Consider the following 24,222-nt stretch of genomic DNA (forward strand, 5'->3'; position numbering starts at 1 on the left):
TTTACATACATATTTTGTTAAACATACATACAAATTAGTAATTTTTGGCATGAGGAATTAAGATTAAGGGAAACAGATAATTTTTATAAAGTGTTCATCAGATTTAGAAGGATTATTTTTTTCTGTATGTATTGTTTTGTTTTTCCTTTTATCCTCTGGTTGGGGATAATATAGTCCATAACTAGTCAAATACAGTTATCCTAGGTCTCTGGACTGTTGAGAGGAGTTGCTTCCATCAAGGTTGTTCAACTCATAATGTTGTTGAAGTGTACATTGTTCTCTTTTACTCCCTTCACTCAGCATCAGATCCCATAAGCCATTCCATGCTTCTCTATAGTCTATCCTTTTATGGTTTCCTATAGAACAATAATATTCCATAGTATTCATGTACCATAACTTATTTAGCCATTCTCCAATTGATGGGCATGCCCTCAATCAAATCATTATTGATTAAAGAAATGCAAATTAAAACAATAATAAGGTATCATATCACACCTGTTAGATTAGCCCAGATGAGAAAAAGGGAAGATGACAATGTTGGAGAGGTTGGGGGAGGATTGGGACATTGATGCATTGCTGGTGGAGTTGTGAATAGATCCAACCTTTCTGGAGAGCAATATGGAACTATGCCCAAAGAGCAATGAAACTGTTCATATCCTTTGACCCAGCAATTCCAATTCTAGGATTATACCCAGAAGAAATTATGAAAAAAGTCCTTATATGTTCTAAAATATTCATAGCAGCTCTTTTTGTAGTGGCAAAGAATGAATCTTTATTGTTTAAGCAGTGAAAAGGAGATAGCACAGAGGCAAAATTGATTCTTTATCTTTATATTTACTGAGGCTACTTCTACTTTCAAGTTATCTTTTGATGCATATGGATTAAGGTCAGAAGATCAGATAAATGCTCAGAATGTGTTAAATAGAATTCTCTAGACTTGACAGACTAGAAGGGAATAAATTATTGGAGTTGGGTTGCATTTTCCTAAAAGTTTTGGAGGAATGGGAAGTGTGAGAAAGTAGAAACATTTGCTAAAACCAGTAAATTATTAAAAACAATTATTGCTTTAGGGTGGAAAAATTGCCCATGAGACACTGACCTATAAAAAAGGTTCTAAGAAAACCTTAAAAATATTACTTAATATCTCTAAACCTTCTAGTTTCCTTATGAGACTCAAATGAGCTAATATATGAAAAGACTTTGCAAACTCTAAAGACTGTGACCTTGTAAATTTCAAAGTGTTAGAAAAGTTGCCTAAGGCCTAAAAAATGTAGTCCATAGCAGTTTTCTGATGGTTTCAGCAGTTCAACCTGGTAAACAGCCAACTCTGAAGAGCATCTGAACCAGGACAGAAGTCAATTAACCTAATAGCTGAAACACCTTTACCTTCAGAAGGAGAGATTTGTCCACCACTATTCCACACCCAGCAGTGAATTTAGTGGTGGTTGTGGTGGTGGTGGGTGTGTTTATCTGTGTCTGTGTGTCTGTTTGTGTGTGTGTGTGTGTTTGTCCTTCAGATCTTGTTTTGTTCTCACAGAAACTATCGCTTTGTAGAAGTTGGTTGATCTTAATTGATGAAACGCAAATGAGGAGAAATCAATTTGTCAATTTACTATATATATATATATATATATATTAGAGAGAAATTAATTAGGGATGAAAATAATAAATAACATATTTTCTTAAATATTTTTTTATTTTTTCCAACTAAACAGTAGTTTTTACCAATCAATTTTTTTGCAAGGTTTTGCTTTTTACATTTTTCTCCCTCCTTCCTTTCCCTCTCCCCTCCCCCTGACAGAAAGCAATCTGATGCAGACTTTACATTTATAACCATGCTTAACAATAGGTTCAATATTGATCATGTTGCTAGAGACAATCAGATCCAAACAGAAGAAAGAAAACAGCTGGTATTTTCCATCATAAATCTTTTTAAATTGTCTTTGATTTTTGTACTGCAAAAATGAACATTATAGTTGATCGTCACCCCATGTTGTTGTTTGTGTGTATAATGTTCTTCAGGTTCTGCTCATTTCATTCCACATCAATTCATGCAAGTCTTTTCCAGGCTTTTCTGAAATCCTGTCCCTCATTATTTCTTTTTTTATTTACATTTCTATTTATTTATTTGCACATTACTAAAAATATTCTTATTGTATGAGTAAACATATCCCTCTCCCCCCACAGAAATAAAAAACCTCACTAGAAAAAAAGTAAAAGAAAGAAAAAAAATGTGCTTCAGTCTGTGTTTCTATACCATCAGCTTTGACTCTGGAGTGGATAGCATTCTTTAACAAGTCCATCAGAGAAGTTACTTCCATATTTTTCCACAGTTGCTGTTGCTGATTGTTAATTACCTCCATGCATTCCTCCCCACTGCTGTCTATTATATTTTTCTCTCTCCTTTCACTAGATCCCTCTTCAAAAGTGTGCTGTGGGGCAGCCAAGTGGCACAGAGGACAGAACGCAAGCCCTGGGGCCAGGAGGCCCCAAGTCTACATCCCACCACAGACACCCAGTAACCACCCAGCCTCATGGTCCCAGACAGGCCACCCAATCCTACCACCTTGCAAAAAAGTAAAAAAGAAAATGTGTTATATCTGACTATCCTCTCCCATGATCTATCCTCTCCTCTATCTTTTACATGCCCCTTCCCCTCCCCCTGTCCTCTTTCTCTTCTAATTTTTCTAGATTTTTATGCCCTATTAGGTATGTATATTGTTTTCTATCTGAGCCATTTTTTTTGTAGATTTTTCAAGGCAACGGGGTTAAGTGGCTTGCCCAAGGCCACACGGCTAGGTAATTATTAAGTGTCTGAGGTCGTATTTGGACCCAGGTACTCCTGACTCCAAAGCTGGTGCTCTATTCACTGTGCCACCTAGCTGCCCCCTATCTGAACTATTTTCAATGAGAATGAAGCTCCCTCATTCCCTCCTCACCTTCCCCTCCTTCCATACATTGCAAAAGCTATTTCTTGACTCTTTTACATGAAATATCTTAGTCTATTCTACCTCTCCTTTCCCTTTCTCCCAGTACATTTTCTTTTCACCCATTGATTCCATTTTAAAAATATATTATACCTTCAACTTCAGCTCCCTCCTGTGCCTTGTTTACATATGCTCCTTCTAACTGCTCTAATAAATGAGGTTTATATGAATATTATTAGTATCCATGCAGGAATACATGCAGTTCATCATCATTAAATCCCTCATAATTTTCCCTTCTCATCCAACCTCCCCTATGCTTCACCTGAGTATGTATTTGAAGATCAAACTTTATGTTCACCTCTGATCATTTCAACAGGAACATTTGAAATTCCCCCCATTTCATTGAAAGTCCATCTTTCCCCTGGAAGGGAATGTTCAGTTTTGCTGGGTAGTTGATTCTTGGTTGCATTCCAAGCTTTTTTGCCTTCCAGAATATTATATCCCAAGCCTTACAAGTCCTTAATGTGGATGCTGCTAAATCCTGGGTAATCCTGATTGCTGCACAACAATATTTGAATTGTTTTGTTCTGACTGCTTGTATTATTTACTCTTTGATTTGGGAGTTCTGGAACTTGGCTATAATATTCCTGGGAGTTTTTTTTACCTCTTTCAATAGGAGATCAGTGGATTCTCTCAATTTCTATTTTGCCCTCTTATTTTAGGATATCAGGGCAATTTTTCTGTAGAAATTCTTTAAAACTGAGGTCAAGGCTCTTTTCCTGATCATGACTTTCAGGTAGTCCAGTAATTTTTAAATTGTCTCTTCTAGTTTTGTTTTGCAGGTCAGTTGTTCTTTTCAGTGAGATATTTCATGTTTTGTTCTTGTTTTTCATTTTTTTGATATTGTTTTATTGTGTCTTGATTCCTCACAAAGTCATCAGCTTCCTTTAGCTCCATTCTACTTTTGAAGGATTTGTTTTTTCCTCAGAGAGCTTTCTTATCTCCTTTTCCATCTGGCCAATTCTGCATTATAAGGTATTCTTCTCATTAACTTTTTTGGGTTGTTTTTTTTTTCCATTTGACCTAAACTGGTTCTTAACATGTTATTTTCTTCAGCATTTTTTTGGATCTCCTTGACTAAGCTGCTGACTTGGTTTTCATGATTTTCCTGCAATTCTCTCATTTGTCTTCCCAATTTTTCCCGCTACCTCCTTTACTTGATTTTCAAAATCTTTTTTGAGCTCTGTCATATCTAAGCCCAATTCCTATATTTCTTGGAATCTTTAGATGCAGAAGCTTGGTCTTTCTCATCTTCAGATTGTATATTTTGGTCTTCCATGGGACCAAAGTAATTATCTATGGTTAGGTTACTTTTTTTCCTGTTTACTCATTTCACCAGTCTGTGCCCTGGTTTTTGGGTGCTTCCTGAGCTTTTGAGTATTATTGGGACACCCCTGCAAGGACCTCAGTTCTTTCAATGTCTTATGAGAGGCCCTAATTGCTCTCCTGCTTGTGCTCTGGTCTGTGGATGACCACAAGCCCTCCCCTCTGCCCTGAAGCTGTAAGGAAGGTCCCTGCTCTATGGTAGTATGGGGGCCCCAGACTGCAACCAGGGTCTGAATGTGCACAAAGCACAAGAGCCCTGTCTCAAGGAGAGAGGAGAGATCTCAACCATTTTTCCCTACCCCCTTATTTTCTGTGGGCTGAGTGCTCTGGGAGCAGTTGCCCTGCAGTTCACTGCTGGGCTGCTCTTTGGGCCTGCTTCCCTCATGATTTCTAATAGAATAATAATGTTCCATCACATTAATATTTCACAATTTATTCAGTCATTCACCAGTTTGTGAGCATTCCCTCAATTTCCAATTCCTTGCTACCACAAAAAGAATATGAATATTTTTGTACATGTGCAGTTTTTCCCTTTTTCATGATCTCTTCAGGATACAGACCCAGTAGTGGTATTGCTGGATCAAAGGGTGTACACAGTTTTATTGACTTTGGGGCATAATTCCAACTTGCTTTCCAGAGAGGTTGGATCAGTTCACAACTCCATCAATAATGCATTTGTGTCCCTCCAACATAGATAATTTTTCTTTTCAATCATATTGGTCAGTTTTTATAGAGATGTTTTAATTTGCATTTCTCTAATCAATAATAATTTAGAACAATTTTTCTTAAGATCATAAATAGCTTTGATTTCTTTGTCTAAGAATTGCCTTTCCATTTTCTTTGACCATTCATCAATTGGGGAATGACTTGATAACATTTATGTTATGCTTTAAGGTTTGCAAAATATCTTCCATATATTACAGCATTTCACTGAAATAATCACTCTGTGAGGTTGGTAGTATTTCTATACTTATTTTACAGATGATGAAAATGGAGGCTTAAGTGATTTGCCCAAGATCAAATAACTAATATGTATCTGAAGTACTAGTTGAACTGAAGTCTTCCTAACGATAAATTCAACATCCCATCCACTGTGCTACCTTGCTGCTACATATTGATATTGGGAGGATTACACTAGATGGGGCTCATGAGCAATAGTAATAGAGAAAAACACTCCAGTACCTCAAGATTACTCCTAGAGCTCTGAGAGAAAACGTAGTCTTATTCTGGGGATTCCACCTGATAATCAAAGTGTAAATTATAGGGTGGCTAGGTGGCACAGTGGATAAAGCACTGTCCCTGGAGTCAGGAGTACCTGGGTTCAAATCTGGTCTCAGACACTTAAAAATTACCTAGCTGTGTGGCTTTGGGCAAGCCACTTAACCCCATTTGCCTTGTAAAAAAAAAAAAAAACCTTAAAAAAAGTGTAGATTATAAAAGTTTCTGCTGAAACTACCTCTGCTATGTAAGTAAGTACATCTATATGGTCTTCCAGCACTGATATTTTAACAAAGTAGAATATCAACTATTTTATTCTAAAAATTTTTATATGTAGGGTACTGCCCCTCAGCTTTCTTTGTGGAAACAACATTTTCCAGGATCCAGTGTGAAGCACAGAAACTTTCAGTATGTCCAATTTGAAATGAGTATAGGAATAGTAGAGTGGGTCAAGGTTCAAGGCTGAGTAGCCAAGCAAGAGAAGATAGTGAAGAAATAATTGTGGGAACCTAGTTCTGACATTCTGTCCTCTTGGCTGCTGTACTAGAAAATCATGCTTTCTAGGACGTTTCTAATTCCTGGGCTGAGGGGTCCCTAGGATGCCTTTAACATGAAGAGGAGAGGGGTGCCTAGGTGGCTAGGTGGCGTAGTGGATAAAGCACCGGCCTTGGAGTCAGGAGTACCTGGGTTCAAATCTGATCTTAGACACTTAATAATTACCTAGCTGTGTGGCCTTGGGCAAGCCACTTAACCCCATTTCCCTTGCAAAAAAAAAAAAAAAACCATGAAGAGAAGAGAGGAACAGAGAGCTCCTTGGGAGAAGCCTTAATTTTTTCTGTGAAATCTGAGGCAAAATTTTTAGCTGAAAGCAGTGGATGGGGGAACCATGAAGATTTGAAAAAGGAAAAAGATTTGAAAAAAACTGCTAGAGTAAGTAAGATAGTGAATACATTATAGAGCTGGAGAAGACCTGACTTACTGCTGTGAGGGTTCAGTTGAGTTTAGGGAATATAAATTTTTAGGGGACCCATTTAGCACAGTATTATGATTTTTTTCCAGTTTTGATTCAGGGAGTAAAGATGAAGGAGCAGGGGGTAAATGGAACAAACATTTCATTGTGCCAAGTGCTTTAAAATAATAATAATAACAATATTTGTCTTTCATTCTCAGAGAAGACCATGACATCAGGGAGGTGTTGCCATGACAAGCACATGAACTGGATTTGAGTGAGGAGGTGCTCTGCTAAGACTTCAGCCTCACTTTCTTCTCCAGAGCCATCTGGGTCCAGTGAATTGATATGAATCAGAACAACTGGAGATGGCTCTGGATATGAGGCAATCAGGGTTAAGTGACTTGCCCAAGGTCACACAGCTAGCACGTATCAAGTGTCTGAGACTGGATTTGAACTCCCATCCTCCTGACTCCAGGGCCAGTTCTCTATGCACTGCCCTGCTTTAAAATAGTTTCTCATTGGAAGCTCACGATAACCCTTAGAGTTAGATGCTACTATTATTTCTATTTTACAGCTGAGAAAAACTGAATCAAAAGGAGGTTAAATGACTTGCTCAGGACTACATAGCTATTAATATCTGAGAATGGATTATGAACTCTAAATCTTTCTGATTCCAGGCCTAGCACTCTATCCACTTCTTAAAGCATCTGTTGGTGAGGGTAATCCAATATATTTAATAGAATAAAGAGGTAAGGGATTTGATAGAAAAGGACAGGGTAGAGTTGAATTACTTCATGAATGGGTCAATATGGACAAAGGAGGAAAGCATAACCTTTGCAGGAGTCCTAAGAAACAGCTGAGGAGTGGAGGGATTGGAGGCTACATTAGTACAAAGAACAATGTAAGGAGGTGCAAACCAGGACAGGCACAACAACAAAAGGTTATTATTGGATAAAAACATTTCAGAGTTCATAAACAAGGTAGCAAGATACTTATAGATGATGGTTAAGATGAAGGCTGTAACCACTTCTGGGAGTGGCTGAGTTGGTGGTAAATCTGTAATCTAGTCATTCTCACTGAATTGAAGTAAAGTGGAAGAAGACTGGAAAGATAGGTGGGCACTGGTTGAATGCTAGAACAAGCAGTTTGTATTTGCTCCTGAAGGCAATAGGAGTTTATTTTTATTGAGAAGGGGCATTACATGATAAGATCTACCTTATAGGAAAATCATTTTAGCGGCTGAATGGAGGATGGATCAGAGTGGGGAGAGATGTGAGACTGGCAGACTCACTTGCTAGTCAAAGCAGCATCTCCCTGATGTCATGGTCTTCTTCAGAATGAAAGACAACAACATCATCATTGTCATCTTTCTTCAGCATAACTAAAGAAGAAGGAATTAGAAAATACCAGCTTCACCTAAAAAAGGCTAGGATCAACAGGTAATTTCAGTAAGCAAGGCATGAGGGAATGAGAGTCTGTGGCAGAGTGGGGGCCATATCAGAGGAGAGAAGGGGGGGGGCCTATTGGAGGACTGCTAGAAAGGTGACATTGGCAATGGGGATTGAGAGAGAATGAGAGGGGCATCTGGGTGCAGTGGATAGAGCACTGGTCCTGGAGTCAGGAGGACCTGAGTTCAAATCCAACCTCAAACATTTAATAATTACCTGGCTGTGTGGCTTTGGGCAAGCCCCTTAACCTTGCCTTGCAGAGAGAGAGAGAGAGAGAGAGAGAGAGAGAGAGAGAGAGAGAGAGAGAGAGAGAGAGAGAATGAAGAAACAAGGATGACTCCTAGGCTGCAAGTCTGAGGGCCTAGGAGGATGGTGTTGCCCTCAACAGTAATACATAGGAAGGGGAGGATGGTAAGGGGGAAAGATAATGAATTCTGTTTTAGTTGTATTAAATTTAAAATATGGGAAAGCTTTCCAGAAAAGATAAATATGAAGTGTAAAGTGGTCATCTAAGTTCCTAGAGAGTAGGTACTGTCTTCTGCATCTTTTTGTATCCCCCAGTGCTTAGCATGGTGCCTGGTCCTTGGTATATGCTGAAAAAGTTGATTTAATGAATGAGGACCCTTTCTCAAAGTCTGACTAGTTCTCAATCAATCTGATATGACTTTTAAATTCTGTATATTGAGTCTCAAAGCTATGAAATCTAGATTATAAAAATCAACTTGTGCAATAGTAGCAAACTAGTTAGAGGAGCTCCAATCTTATTTTTATTTGTCTTTATCAAGTCCATGTGGTAGAAGTGACCCAACTTCATAGAAAGTCCCAATTTATTTTTGTACCCCTGGTCCAAGCAAATGACCCTCATATGAACACAGTCAGTATGTATAACTTATGCCATCTTCCCCTGACTACCCTAAGAAGTAGCCAATCCATCTTATGACTGTCTTATGACCACTTAGTCAACGGAGATACCCCATGCTTCATACAAACTATGATTCCTCCTGCTAATATTGAGGGCCCTTAAGAACAAGATCTATTCTGTATTCCTCTTTTGCATGTTTGGGTATGAAATCATATTAAAAATAAGGTCTCAGAAGAAGAGGACATCTCAGATTGTAAGGAAGATCTGAGGTCCACTTCATTAGAAAGGACCATGGACCCTTTAATAAAGTACTATTGGCTTAGAGCTCTGTCTCAGTTTCTTTTATTGTAGGTGAAACAATATTAATCCCCACAGTGTTTAATATTTGCTGAATTGAGAATTTTCTCTTGGTAACCTTCAAGAATCAGTTCAAGTGTCAACCCTTCTCATTCTTGGTTCCCCCAGTTTCTAGTCAATTCTCCTCTAAGGTTACCATGTAGCTGACCTGTATGTGTCCTATATAAACATACCTATCTCCTCCATTAGAATGCCAGGACCTTGATAGTAGACTTTTACATTTATTTTAAAATCCCTAGTCCTTAGCATAGTGTCTGACCCATGGCAGGTGCTTAGTCAATGGCTGCTGGAAGAATAGATGAATGGGTGAATAAATGGATATCTAAATTTAGTTAATTAAGCTGATCCCTAGAATGGACTTGTCACAGGTTCACAGATGAAGAATTGGAAGAGACCTCATAGGTTATCTAGTCCAGATTCTTCATTCTCCAAATGAGGAAACTGAGATTTAAAGAAGTGACTTACTCAAGAACAAAAAAATAGTGAATGACAGAGGTGAAATTTGAACCCAGTGGTTCCAATCTGTGCTCTCAGCACTGCAACCACTGACCTTGTATTTTTATTTTACACACATGACTTTAAGTAAAAACAAACTTTTAAAAGTACAAGAACCGATGAAGGGAAGATCTCTCTAAGCCCACTGTAGGGCGAAATGTTGTTGTTGAGTCATGTCTGACTCTTTGTGATCCCATTTCAGATTTTCTTGGCAAAGATACTGCAGTGTTTTGCCACTTCTTTCTCCAGTTTATTTTACAGATGTGGAACTGAGGCAAATCCAGTTAAGTGACTTGCCTAAGGTCACACAGCTAATAAATATATGAGTTCAAATTTGAATTCAGGAAAATGAGTCTTTTGACTCCCTGCCTGGCACATTGGACCACCTAAATTGCCCTAATGGCTAAATACCTAAGTCCTTTCCTAAACCACTATTTTTAGCTATAAATTAAATTTTGTCCTTACATGTAATATACAATTCTCAGTTGAGAAAGACGCATTACAGCCAAGGGAAGACTATGAACCCATGATTGTATCCAAACAGAAATACTTCAAAGAACTAAAAGTATCAACTCCCTCAAGTATTTGGCTTCCAAAAATAAATCATGCTTTCAAGAAATAGTTGCAACACTGTGAGCTAAAGATTTGGGGTTTTTCAAATGTAATCAACATTAAAATAAAAACAAGATTACAAAAATGTAAATAGAGAATTTATATCACATAGATTACATTAAGAAAATAAAGTATGAAACCTTAAATACATTGAATCTATGCTAAGAATGACTAAAATGCCCACTCACCAGGAGACTGAAGGATTATAAATCATGGGTCATAATCAATTATGTATTAACTTCAGATAATCTTTTTGTAATCAGAAAGCCAAGACACACCCAGTTTTATAAACACCAAATAGCAATTTGGACTTTGAATCACATCTAATGGACCTCAGAGACCCTAGGTGGCTGCTTCTCCCTCCATTTCCCCTTAGGCAGAGGGGTTCTTAACATTTTTTGTGTCATTGTGTCCATTGACAAACTAAGGAAGCTTATGGATCCCTTCCTAGAATGATGTCTTTAAATGAATAAAACATAGAGAATTAAAAAGAAAGTTAATAATATTAAAATAGTTATCAAATTTTTTTTTATTTTATTTATTTAAGGCAATGGGGTTAAGTGATTTGCCCAAGGTCACACAGCTAGGCAATTATTAAGGGTCTGAGGTCAAATTTGAACTCAGGTACTCCTGACTCCAGAGCTGGTGCTCTATCCACTGTGCCACCTAGCTGCCCCTCAAAATATTTTAAAAGTGAATTCACAGGTATTATTTAGGTTGAAAGCTCCTGCACTAAAATAACAGATGTGAAATAGAGAATTTAAAATCCTTAAGAGAAAGGATTGTTTCATTTCTTGTTTTTGTACCCCACCCCCTCAGTACTTAATACAGATCCTAGGTGTGGTGTGCTCATGAAATGCTTATTATTTGATTGCTTTATTGAGAATATATTGTTCATTATTTTAATTGTGTTTAAGTCTTTGTAATTCCAATGATACTGCAATGGTTTGCCAATTCCTTTTCCAGCTCATTATATAGATGAGGAAACTGAAGCAAAACAGGGTGAAGTGACTTGTCCAGGGCCACAAAGCTAGGAAGTGTCTAAGGCAGAATTTGAATTCTAGAAGATGAGTTCTTGATTCCCTGTCCAGCACTATTATCCACTATGTCATCTAGTTGTTCTGAGAATTTATAAGGTACTTAAATTTTGGTCATCTCACTTTCAAATCCAATTTACATGAAGATGATAAAAAAAAGTTATTGGATTTTATTTTGAGTAATATTAAGTTCAATAAACACAGTAATATCAAATTCAATACAGCAAATATTCAATAACCTTGAGTAATGAATTTGCATCAAACCAAAAATTCATATAAAATACTTGAATTGCAATGTATTAATGAATGTTGTAAAATAAAAAAGTGGCACAGTGTTCACTGGGCCTGTAGTCAAGAAGACCTGTTTGCCTTATTTTCCTCATCTGTAAAATGAGCTGGTCAAAAAAATGACAAACCACTCCATAATTTTCCACTAATAAAATCTCAAATTAGGTATGAAGAATTGGACACAAAAATGCCTGAATAAAAACAAAAATGATTATCATTTAGTATTTAGTTAACTAGTTAACAAGTATTTATTAACCACTATTTGTGGTTGTCTTTAAAAGTCCAGAACATTCTTCTTCCACCTCTGCCCAAAAGAAATGTAAATTTTGATCACTCAAATCTGGCAAGATACCTTGGGGTTTACATATCCCAAATCACTCTGGCTCTCATTGATTGACCAACAATAAATCCCAGGCCAAGCCCCCATGGTCATTGTTTGGGCCCTTACTGCTCAGGGTGAATATAACTAGCACTTGTTTCTGTTTTGGGAAGAAACCTTGAGGGTCTTTACCTCCTACATTGATTGATTGATTGATTGATTGATTGATTTTTTTGACTAGGTAAAAGAGGCCATTCTTTTCTTCATTTTTTTACCTAGCCTAATCCCTTAATGGTATTGCCTCAATCAACCTAAAACCTGGTAAAGAGTTTAGTTTAAAAAAAAAATCAAGATCTTTCACTGCCCTAGGGCTATCTCCAGTAATCCTGATCAGTAACTGGTCATTGGACTCAGATGGCTCTGGAAGAGAAAGTGAGACCTCTAACTTTACACAACTTCCCCTTACTCAAATCCTATTCATTTGCATATCTTCTTTATGTCATTGTCCAAAGATAAACAACATCTTGTTTGGTGATAGTAGAGCTAAGCCTGTGGCCACAGGTTTAATGGTCATCTTTATTCAGATGGTCCTCTGATCTATTTATTGAACCTGAACCTCTCTCCTGACCTCCAGTCTCATTTTCTAATTGCTTCTAGGACACCTTCAACTGCATTGTACAGGCATACTCAAACTCATTTTGTTCAAAACTCTATTCATTATCTTTCTCCCAAAATCTTCCCTTCTGAACTTCCCTATTACAGAAAAAGTTGCCACCACCATCCTCCCAGTCACCCAGCTCTTAATTATGAGCCTCATCTCCTCATTTGTATTTACACACCCAGAAATGTCTTATTGTTCTTATTTTCACAACATCTTTTATATGTATTTTCTTTTCACTCACACAGTTGAGGATGAAGCCCCCATTGCCTCATGCTTGGACTACTACAATAGCCTTCTGATTTGTCTTCCAGCTCCACACTCCAAGTGGCGAGTGAGAAGAAGCTGTGCAAAGTCACTGACCTCACTTTCTCTTCCATTCAACACTAAAGTACTTTTCTTAAAGCATAGGTCTAACTGTGTCACCCTTCCCCTAAATAAATTTCAATGCCTCCCTATTACCCTCAAGTTCAAAATTAAAATCTCTGGCTTTTAGAACACTTCATAACTTATCAGTTTAGGCTCATTAGATCTTACTCTCTTCCCTGTCATTCCACAATCCAGTCAAAACTGGACACTCTTCTTATCTCTCACAAGTGACACTCCATCTCTTGGTTCTACGAACTTTCACTGACTGGTCTTTCATGCCTAGAATGATTTTGGGCAAGTCACTTAATCCCATTGCCTTAAAAAAAAAAAAAAGGAAGATAAAATACCATCCTCTGTGAGAGACCTATCCCAGTACCCCAGCTGCTATGGCTTTAGCATAATAATATGATAATGATAAGGCATTATCTCTGAGATTATCTCCTTTTTACACTGTGTCTATTTTTGGATGATATTTTTGCAGGTTGTTTTCCCATTAGAATGTGAATTTACGGTGATGGTGGGACCATTTTTGTGCCTTTCTTCGCTACTCTAGGACTTGACAAAGTACCTGTCCCAGAAGCAGCTTCTTAAGAAATGCTTGTTACTTAACTTTTTCCCCCCAGTTACATGGAAAAACAGGTTTCAACATTTACTTCCAAAACCTTGAGTTCCAAATTCTCCCCCTTCTGGCCACCCCACTCCCCCCCCACATTGAGAAAGCAAGTGACTTGGTATAAGTTAAAAATGTGCTAGACTAGTGGAGCCAGGATGGCAGTGTGGAGGCAGGCATTCCCAGAAGCTCTTCCCCAGAAAACTCCAAATGTCAGAAAATTATGACTAACCAAATTCTAGAGTGGCAGAACCCACAGAAAGTCCGAGCAAAACAATTTTCTGGCAGAAGGCAACTTGGAATTTCTACAGGAAAGGTTTATTCCACCAGTTCAGGATTGGAAAGAGTTATAGCACAGCCTGGGCCACAGTTGCCATGACATACCAGAGCAAACCAACTCCAGTTTTCCAAGAACAGACCACTAGGTGCCTGGGTCCCTGGGGGCACCTGGGTCTGTGGGGCTGGAGCAGTTTCCAGACCTCTCAGTTCAGGGATGGCCAAGGACAAACTGGAAGGTCAGCAGGCACCAGAGTGACCATAGAGCCCAGTCCAGCCAGAGCCCATCCCCACAGAAACTGCAGAGCCCCAGTGGCTGCTTCCAGAAAGCGTGGTCCACAGGTGGTAAAGGGATGGGGAGAGGCTACAGAGGTTTCTCTGCTATCCCTGGGTGAGGACTCTGCTGCTTTACCTACACTCAGATCCAGGTTGCAGACTGAGCCCCCATACTACCATAGTGGAGCAGAGACCCTCCTCACAGCTCCTGGGCAGAGGAGAGGGCCTGGGGCATCCACAGACCAGAGCACTTTTGAAGGAATTAAGATCCCTGGGGCAGGGGTGACCCCAAAACCCCCAAAAGCTTTGGAAGTACAGAAAATCATATCTTAGGCTGGGGAAATGAGCAAACAAAAGAAAAAAGAATCATAGAAAATTACATTGATCCCATGGAGGATCAAAACACACACTCAGAAGATGACAGAGTCAAAGTTTCTATATCCAAAACTTCCATGAAAAATAGGAATCAGTCTCAGACTATGGAAGAGATCAAAAAGACTTTGAAAAGAAGTAAGGAAAATGGAGGAAAAACTGGGAAGAGAAATGAGAAAGATGCAGGAAAATCATGAAAAACAAAGTCAGCAGCTTGATGAAGGAGAAACCAAAAAATGCCAAAGAAAATAACCAGTTTAGGTCAAATGGAAAAAGTAATCCAAAAGGTCAGTAGGCAGAATTGTCCAGATGGAAAAGGAGATAAGAAAGCTCTCTGAAGAAAATAACTCCTTAAAATGTAGAATGGAGCTAAGGGAAGCTGATGACTTTTCAAGAAATCAAGAAGCAATAAAACAAAACCAAACAAATGAAAAACTGGAAGAAAATGTGAAATGTTTCATTGGCAAAAACAATTGAACTGGAAAACAGATCCAGGAGAGATAATTTAAAAATTATAGGGCTACCTAAAAGTCATGACCAGGAAAAAGAGCCTAGACTTCATTTTTCAAGAAATAATTCAGCAAAATTTCCCTGAGATCCCAGAAGCAGAGGGTAAAATAATAATTGAGGGAACCCACTGATCACCTCCTGAAAGAGATCCCAAAATAAAAATTCCCAGGAATGTCATATCCAAATTCCAGAACTCCCAAGTCAAGGAGAAAATATTACAACCTGCCAGAAAGAAACAATTCGATTACCATGGCACTATAATCAGTATTACACAGGATTTGGCAACATCTATATTAAGGGTTTGTACAACTTAGAATATGCTATTCTGGAAGTCAAAAGAACTTGGATGACAACCAAGAATCAACTACCGAACAAAACTGAACAACCTCTTTCAGGGGAAAAGATAGACATTCAATGAAGTGGGAATTTCATACTTTTTCCTGTTGAAACAGCCAGAGCTGAACAGAAAATTTGATCTTCAAGTACAGGACTCAGGTGAAGCATAGAGGGGAGTGAAGGAGAAGGACTAATTATGAGGTACTTAACGATATTTAACTGTGTGTATTCCTGCATGGGAAGAAGATACTGATAATTCATATGAACCTTCTCATTTATTAGAGCAGTTAGGAGGAACATATTTAGACAAGGCACAGGAGGGAGCTGAATATAAAGGAATAATAAATTATAAAGAGGGAGTCAGTGGGTGAAAAAAGGAATGTACTGGGAGAAAGGGAAAGGAGATAGAATGGACTTAGTTATTTCATGTAAGAGTCAAGAAAAAGTTTTTGCAGTGGAGTGAAGAGGGGAAAATTGAGAGGAATGAGTGAGCCTTCATTCTCATCTGAAATGACTCAGAAAGGAAATAACATACACACTTACTAGGGTATAGAAGTCTATCTTACCCTAGAGAAAAATGAGAAGAAAGAGATGGGAGAAAGGGACGGGGGAGGGAGGGGGATGTAGGCAAAAGAAGAGAGGGAAGATCGTGAGAGAGGGTAGTTAGATATGACACGCTTTTGAGGAGGAACAGGGTGAAAGGAGAGAGAATAGAATAAATGGGAGAGGAATAAAATGGAAGAAAATACAATTAAAAATAGCAACTATAGGGAAAAAATTTTGAAGCAACTTCTCTGATGTATTTATGATATAGAATGATTTCCATCCCAGAGAAAGAGTCAATGGTATCTGAACCCAGAATGAAGTATATTTTTTCTTTCACTTTTTTTTCCCTTGAGGTTTCTCTATCATTTTTTTGGGGGGGGGGAAGGGATTATATTTACTTTTACAACAAGGTTATTGTAGTAATGTGAAAATAAATAAATAAAACATAAAAAAGTATTTCCTGTGACTGAGTGTTTAAAAATTTCTCTGTAATTGGTTTTGCCAATGAGGAAATACTGCCACCTAGTGAGCAGAGCTAAAAGACAGCAATTAAAAAATAACATTAAATGACTTCCAAATGAGATTAAAAAAAATTTAAACAAAGCTAATTGTTGGCTTCATCAAACTTCTCTTAACTTATTTTTTCCCCAAATAAGACCAAGTCATATATTGATTTTTGCTCCAAAAGACTCATTAGAGAATATTTTCAGGGGATGTTTGGAAATAGGCAATCATTCTTTTTGCTATGAGTTCTCCTTTGTTTTTAACTGGTGAGTGTTGGCTGAATTCCAGACCAGCAGACTTCTTTGACCACCTCACAAAATAAGTGGCAGCCTTAAATAGACCCACTTCCTTTTATCTGCTTGGAGACACCAAGATTTTTTGGTTTAAAGAATACAAATACTTGAAATATTTCAGATTTATCTTTCTTGCAATTTAGTGATGATTAGAGGATTAGATGGATTAGAGGATTAGAGGGACTTTCTTTCCATCCCTGCTTTGTGGTGGTACTCCCTATTGGTCATTCAGCAATTAGTTTTGAATTCATCTGTTTACATAGGCAGTTACTCCAGCTTGGGTAGTTACAAACATTTAAAGATAATTTATATTATCATTTATTTTAAGTATTAATGTTACTAATATTATTTTTATATTTAATTATATATTATTTTATAATTCAATATATCCATTGTGTGTTGCAATGGATGTGCTAAATGTATCCATCTGGCTGATGGTTTTAACTGGGGTTTATTTTGGAGGAATATGAGCCCTATATTATGAGCATCCTGAAAAAAACATGTCAGGGTTTATTTTCCAGGAAACATGGTAATCTCTACTGCCAGTGAAAACGAATGTTTCCAGTCAGTACAATCTTCCCATAGTCTTAAGGAGCTGGAGTTTTACAAATATCTTTCTCTCCCTTTTTAGTTATTAAAAAACAAACCAAAAATTGCACATCCTTAGATGTGGATTATTCTTAATCTTAGAGTCAAATAATCTGAGTATAGTCCTAGTTCTGAACTTTAGTTCTGGACAAATCACTTACTCACTTAGACATTTCAGTTTCCTTATCAGTAAAACAGATATCAAGTATTTGCTGTGTACTTAGTTTGTTTATTAGTAAGTGCTGAGACTACAAATAAAACAAAAAGAATGGCAGTTCCTACCCTCAAGGAGTTTATTATTCTAATGGGAGAAGGTGGACTAATTTAGAAGACTTGATTAAAAGGAGGGGGAAAGGATTGGGAGAGAAGGACCCTGGCTCCTGGCAGGGCAGAGAAGTCTGTAATGCCTATTTTTGGTGGGAAATGGAGATTTGTCTGACCTGGGCTCCCTTACCTGGAAGTTCCAGGAGGATCCAACCAGAAAGAGGGAGGAGTTGAAGGTGTGAATTTTAACTGTGTTGATCTTCCATGTTGAAGAGGTTTCTGGGGCATGGTGGGCAGAAAAATCAGGGAGAAAGAGACAAAGAAAGATAAGCCCAGTTGGACTACCTACCTCACAGAATCTATACATCATATTATATTGAAACTAGAGGAAGTGGGGTTCAGGAAAGGCACTTAAATATCGACTTCATTTTGTGAAGATCTCACCATTCTCACCATTAAGCTAAGAAAGGCTTAAATTTTAATTTGAGGGTTGCACAGTTTACAATTTATCACAAAAAGTTCATTGCAAGATAGTGAGTTTCAATAGAAGTAAAAAGAGGATGGGAGAATTTTGGAAATCATGCTCCCCAGGGCAAGTTGGCTTCCCACCCTAAGACAAGCAATTAGGGGTTAAGTGCCATATTTCCCTGGAAAATAAAACCTGGCATGATTTTTTTTCAGGATGATCATAATATAAGTTCTATCCCCAAAATAAGCCCCAATTAAGATTGTCAGCCAGACATGCATTTAGTACAACCATTACAACACAGGATGATGTATTGAATTCAAAAATAATTATATTCATATATAATTAAATATAAATAAAATCGACAATACTTAAAATAATTAAGCATGAATCTTTAGATGAGAGGTTACCACTTATGTAAAGAGAAGAACTGGAAACTTATTGTGGAATGACCAGAGTACAGACCTCCCTGAAAATAAGTCCTAATGCTTCTTTTTGGAACAAAAAATAAAACAAGACCTCTTATTTTAGGAGAAATAAAGTAATAGAGAAGCGTAAAGAGATAGAAGAGTTTGTGGGATGATGTCCCCCCCTCCCCCCAGAGTGAGTTGCCCTTCAAAGGAAAGGAAACCACCATAAGTAGCTAAGTAGGGTAACAAAGCAAGCTACTTTACAATGGAAGAGGAATAGCTCAACTGAGGTTGAGCTTTTAAGGAGGATGTAGGGAGGGGAGATATGTTGATAGAGGCAGTAACTAAAAGAGCAGAGATGAGGTAATGAGAGGGGCTGAGGCTCAGATCAGAGGGATCAGGTAATGAGAGGTTGTAAATGAGGGGTGGTAGGTCAAAGACTTAATCCTTTCAGGCTAAGGCAAAGATTCATTGTTTTGTTGATAGAGGCTTATCTTTTGACTGGGAGGAGCAAGGTACTTTACTAAAGGTTCATTGACCTCTCTCAAAACTTGGGCAATGAGATGGGGTTGGGGGAAGAAATTCATGGTCAGTACAGAAGGTAGAGATGAACAATTATAAAACATTTTTGTCCAATATTTCCCCTATTTCAATATAACTAGCTTATTCTTACTTTGACAAATCTGTAATCTCACATTTGTTCTTTCCTATAGGTCTAAAACTTTTCATTCTGTATTATCTTGTCTAAATTATTCCATAATACTTCTACAGAGAAGCTACCAGTTAGATCCAGACATGGATTTCACTCTTGTCCAGTTGAACCTGGTTGAGTATCATTCTTATCATCTATAGAAACTTCAAACAACTTTCAATCTCCAGGAAGACCCTCAAATAATCACATTCTCTATGGAGAGCCCAAACAACTCTCAGTCCTTAATTGAAGCCATACCACCCTGCTTCCTATAGCCCCTATTCTATAAAAAGTATGTTCCCCAACTATATGCTGCTGGAATCTGCTCAGATCCAACCTGCCATTCCTTCCTTCAATAAATAGCTTTACATTACATTTGCCTCCTTTGCTATCCATGGGTTTTCTGACCGAACCTTTTGACCTTTCATTTGGTGCCAAAACTGAGGAGAGGAGTAGTAAGGAATCCTGAAGGCTTGCAATCAGAAAAGCAGTGAGCTACCCTCTTGGGCTAACCCCTGATCTTGCCAGATGGAACCCTTGTAACCCTCTTCTGGCCCTACCAAGTCCCTGGTAATTAAGGACAATTGCTATACCCTGGCCACTTTGGAAGACAGGATTAATCTGAGAGGTAAGACTTCTTCCCAGGCATTCCCCCTTTCTCCTTGTCAGGACACCTAGGGTATTCCTCTCCAAAATTCTAGCTAGGTGGGGAACTGCCTTGAAATAGAGAAATGAAACTGGGACACCTCTTTCTCTGTTTAAACTGGAACTAAATGACACAGATGGTGGGGACACCTCTGTGTGGGTCTTAGTCATAGCCATTGGAATACTCTGGATCCTCACCTCTCATAGTACTCCTCTTCCTTGGGGACCTTGAATTCCAAAAGTTCCCTGATAATTGCACTGACACTGACGTGAACAGAAACAAGGCCAAGTGGAATGGAATCCCATATGTCCAGATGTTTTTTTTAATAAAAGGCGGCGGCCCCTCCCTTAGTGACTCCTGCTCAGCTTCTCAAATTCTCCTACTCCATCAACCTCATCCAAATGAGTCTAAATTCCCGAACTACATCAGACATCCCCTCTCCACCCCTTAGCCCCACCATCTCTGTGCCACAAGTCCAAAAGACAGCTCCAATTCCCCTGCTCTGGCTCATTCTTTGCTGAACTACATCAATTCTGTACCCTCTGGGTTCGTTTTCTAAAGAACTGGGGAAAATTTGTGAGACAGAATTTGAGGAAGAAATGTATGGTTCTCTTTTTACCCTGCCTGGCCCCAATTCAATTTAGAAAGTCAGGAGAAATGAACCTTGAATAGGTAAATAATTCAAAAAGTCAAAAAAGGTCTTTCTTCCATTAAACAAAACTTCCTCCCTCTGAGAATTCCCTTGCTCTTAGTTTTCTTCTTGCTGCTTCATTTCCTCAGCTTTACAGTTGGGGGAGGTCATCCTTGACCAAAGTGAATTGGCAACAACAGGTAAAATTTACCTGGAAATTGCCACTTTGAAAGTCTATCCTCCCTTTTCTTGCTCTAGTTTAAAATGGCATTCTGGGAATTTTCCTATACTCAACCCTTCCTCTTTCCTTCTTAAGGCTTTTCTTAGCGAAAAATTGCTATCAAATACAGTTCAACTCCAGAATAATCTAAGACCAACCCCATTCTAGGAATTATACCAACAGAAATCACTCAGGAGTAAAGTCATATATTAGTAATATAGTCACTATATAGCTATACTATATTGTTAGAAAAGTAAGAGTTAAGCAAAGTTTTTAACAGTTATGATTACAAATAAGAACAATTTTTTCATAAGCTAGATCATTGGGAAATTAGAATTGCATTGTTGAAAACAAGAATATTTGTTAAGAAATTTAAAGATTTGTCAAAAGATTATTAAACAAGTTACAAAGAAAAACTTGAAAGGAAAAAATGGAATTTTAAAACATCTAATCAAAGATCATCAAAAGCTTTCTATTTGGAGATCTAAATTTGACATTATTTGTAATGATAAAGGCAAATTAATTTGAGATTTATTAATTTGTTAGTTATTGTTTAAAGACACTAAAGGAAAAGATAGAAAAATCAGTGGAGAAATATTTTTAAATCAGCAATGCTATTTATCAATCTTTGTTTTGTGACTATTTGAATTTTTTCTACCTTTGCATAAAGCTAAGAGGAAGTGATATCTACAATTGTTTCTTATTACTTATGAAAAAATTAATTGTTTGACCTCATAGTATAATGTTGAAATCTAAAGGTTAAAGAGTATATACTAACACAAGATAAGCAGGGATAACAAACATAGCTCCTTTCTCTGAAATCCCAGTTGATTCACTTATGGGCAAGGCCAACTAGCCCTGGGAAATAACCCAACTTTAATCATGCAGTTTCTATGCAGTGAGCTTGGCTTGTTGTGGACCTGTGAGTTCCCATCTAATACAGAAATGATTTTTAATGGATTTTATCTTTACATCAGGACATTAAAACTGTAAAAGTAAAGAAAAGCAAGTAATGAATTTTAAGTGAAATTTCCTATGTATGGTAAACTTTTTGTAAAACTTTTTGTAAACTTGTGGTAAACTGGTAAACTTTTATTGTTAATAGCAATTCACAAGAGAAAACAACTTTATATAGCCTTAAAGCTATAACTAGTGGGGGTTGCTATTTGGAGTAAAAAAAACTTTGGAACTATGATAAATTTTATTCTAAAGTTTATCTTTAGATATTATCTGATGGATTATTAAGGCAATAATCATTTGGAAGAGCTTTTATAGGCTAAAGTCACAAGCTGCTCAGAGGAAATGTGAACCCAAACTGCCATAGGTGGAGGTTTCTGGGAATAGGTTAAATGGATAATCCTGGACCTCAATCCAAGACAGGCCCCTTCTGGTTTAGTTTCCCCATTATACTCCTTTGAAAAGGAATGTTTTTCACCTAGTCATTCCTGAGCCCTAACTTCATGGCTGACTATTAACTGAGACATTTCCCAAGAGCCAAGGATGTTTGATCCTGCTATATGTGTTGTTACCAAGGACAAATTTGATTTTGTTTTCATCATGTTCCAGTTTTTTCTTTCTTTAGCAGATTTCCATAATCAAAGCAAGTAGCCAGTGAAAGAAATGGCTATGTGTGCAATATGCCCAGGTACCCCGCAGTATTCTCCTACATGCTAAGACCAGTGCTGCCTGGATTGGGTGATATAAACTAGATATCTTGATTCTATTTTGTCATCCACATTTTTCTGTATTGTTATTGTGGTTTTTCCTTTATATTATTGCTGTATGCATGCTATCGACTCCCAATAGGATGGCTTCTGGACTGAGTGTATCATGGATAAGGCCACAAGTTGAAAACCTTAGCTTTCTCTTCAAAAAGAATATGCCTCTCTTTAATGCCCTCTGTTAAGTACCTCTTGATGCTTCTGTTTTTGCTTATCCTCTTGGTTGTCATCTACTTTGTTCTGCAAAACCATTGATACATCTGACCCTTGTGGATTTCCCTTGGTAAGTCCTCCTAGTTACTCCTTATTGTCCAAAAGTTCTTCAGATCCTTCCACATGATACTGTTGAAAATGACTGTATCAACTCAAAATGCTAATGACTGTTCCATCCTTTTTCCTTAGATCAAATTAACACTTCCTTCTGATCCCCAAGTCACCACTTACCTACATCGCCCCTCTTCAACAGAAAGCAGTCACCAAAAACTGGGCCATCATCCCAATTTTTATGAAGTATCTCCTCCCTCCTTTATGACATCCTTATCTGATTTGCTGCTAGAAACCCCCATCATAATGTATTTTTAGAAACAGTAGCTAGAAACCCTCTAAGGATGATGTCTAGTTGGCAACACTCCTTCCAGAGATGACAGTCTAATCAATCTCCCATAGCCTTTGCAGGCAAGTGCAATGGTCTCCCACCTAATGGACTCTAATCCCCTGATACTAATCTCAAAAAATTAAAACAAAAGGCTAGAATGTTAGATCTAGACCTGGGTTTTACTCTTGTCCAGTTGAGCCTGGTTGAGTATCATTTCCTGAGAAAATGAATCCTAACCTCCACAGAAAATTCAAACAACTCTCAATCTCCAGGGAAACTCCCAAACAAATCACATCTTCCATGGTGATCCCAAATGACTCTCATTCCCTATGGAAAACATACCACCCTGCTTCCCAAAGCCCATATCCTATAAAAAGTGTGCTCCCCACCTACCTGCTGCTAGTTTGCTCAGACCCAGACACTTTTCCTTCTTTCAATAAACAGCTTTACATTCCATTTGCTTCCTTTGCTATACTCCTTAAATGGCAGACTTTCTGACCTTACCTCTTGACCTTTCACAACTTTCTAAAGAGTTTGTTTTGGATCAATCAATTAATAAGTATTTATCCAATTTCTACTTAGAGCCAGCTACTGTGATAAACATTAGGGATACAAAGAAAGGTAAAAAGGGAGTACCTGTCCTCCAGGAGCTCACAGTCCAATGAGAAAAACAAAATGAAAACAACCATGTATTAGAAATAAAATATACAAAGGCTAAGTAGGAGAAAAATCAATGGAGGGAAGTCAAGTGCAATAAGGTAGTTCGAGATATCAATGCAAAACTCAAGCTATCCATCTGTTACCTCAACTGGATTCTTACTACTACATAGTAATCCCTTTATTCAGCACTAAATATTTCTTTAAGGTAGTAAATGCTTCCCATGGTGAATATTCCAAACCTTCCCCTTTCTTCCCAAGATCCAAATTCATGTCTTATCCCACAAAACCTGGGCCAGTTCAATGATTCAGGCTCTAGGGTACTCATGGACCATGAAGTGCAATAAAAATATCTTTATTAATTAAAAAATTAAAAGAATCAAAGTCAGAGTTTCTGATACAGATTACCCTCTTCCTTCATGGTGACAATGTTTTCTAAAAAATATGAATTTTTTTTGCATATAAAAAATATGAATCTTTTCATTGTATCCATAGTCACAGGATATCCTGGAGGGAGAAGATCCCATGCTTTGTGGAGGTCTTTAAAATAACTGATGAAGCACAAAGGTTGTGAGCTGGAATGGGGCACTCCTCCTGACAATGGAATTCCCAGTACTAACTCTTCACCCCAACAAACATGACAATAAAACAGATCTTGAGTTGATGCCCATTCCCATGATGG

At 37.8% G+C, this 24,222-nt stretch overlaps 1 long non-coding RNA gene across 4 annotated transcripts in view; it reads right to left on the reverse strand.

The window, feature by feature from the left end:
• Window positions 1–22,752, reverse strand: part of LOC141523659 (uncharacterized) — a 116,028-nt gene extending 93,276 nt beyond the window's left edge. For 2 of the 4 annotated variants that reach the window (XR_012478547.1, XR_012478545.1), the window contains exons 1-2: window positions 22,733–22,750; window positions 17,694–17,782 (exon numbers count right to left, since the gene is read on the reverse strand). This is a non-coding gene — a long non-coding RNA (uncharacterized LOC141523659). The other 2 variants (XR_012478546.1, XR_012478548.1) reach the window with 2 other exon arrangements.
• Between the last annotated feature and the right edge of the window lie 1,470 nt (window positions 22,753–24,222).

The sequence above is a fragment of the Macrotis lagotis genome, chromosome 1, assembly GCF_037893015.1.
Source record: "Macrotis lagotis isolate mMagLag1 chromosome 1, bilby.v1.9.chrom.fasta, whole genome shotgun sequence".
Classification (NCBI taxonomy): domain Eukaryota; kingdom Metazoa; phylum Chordata; class Mammalia; order Peramelemorphia; family Peramelidae; genus Macrotis; species Macrotis lagotis.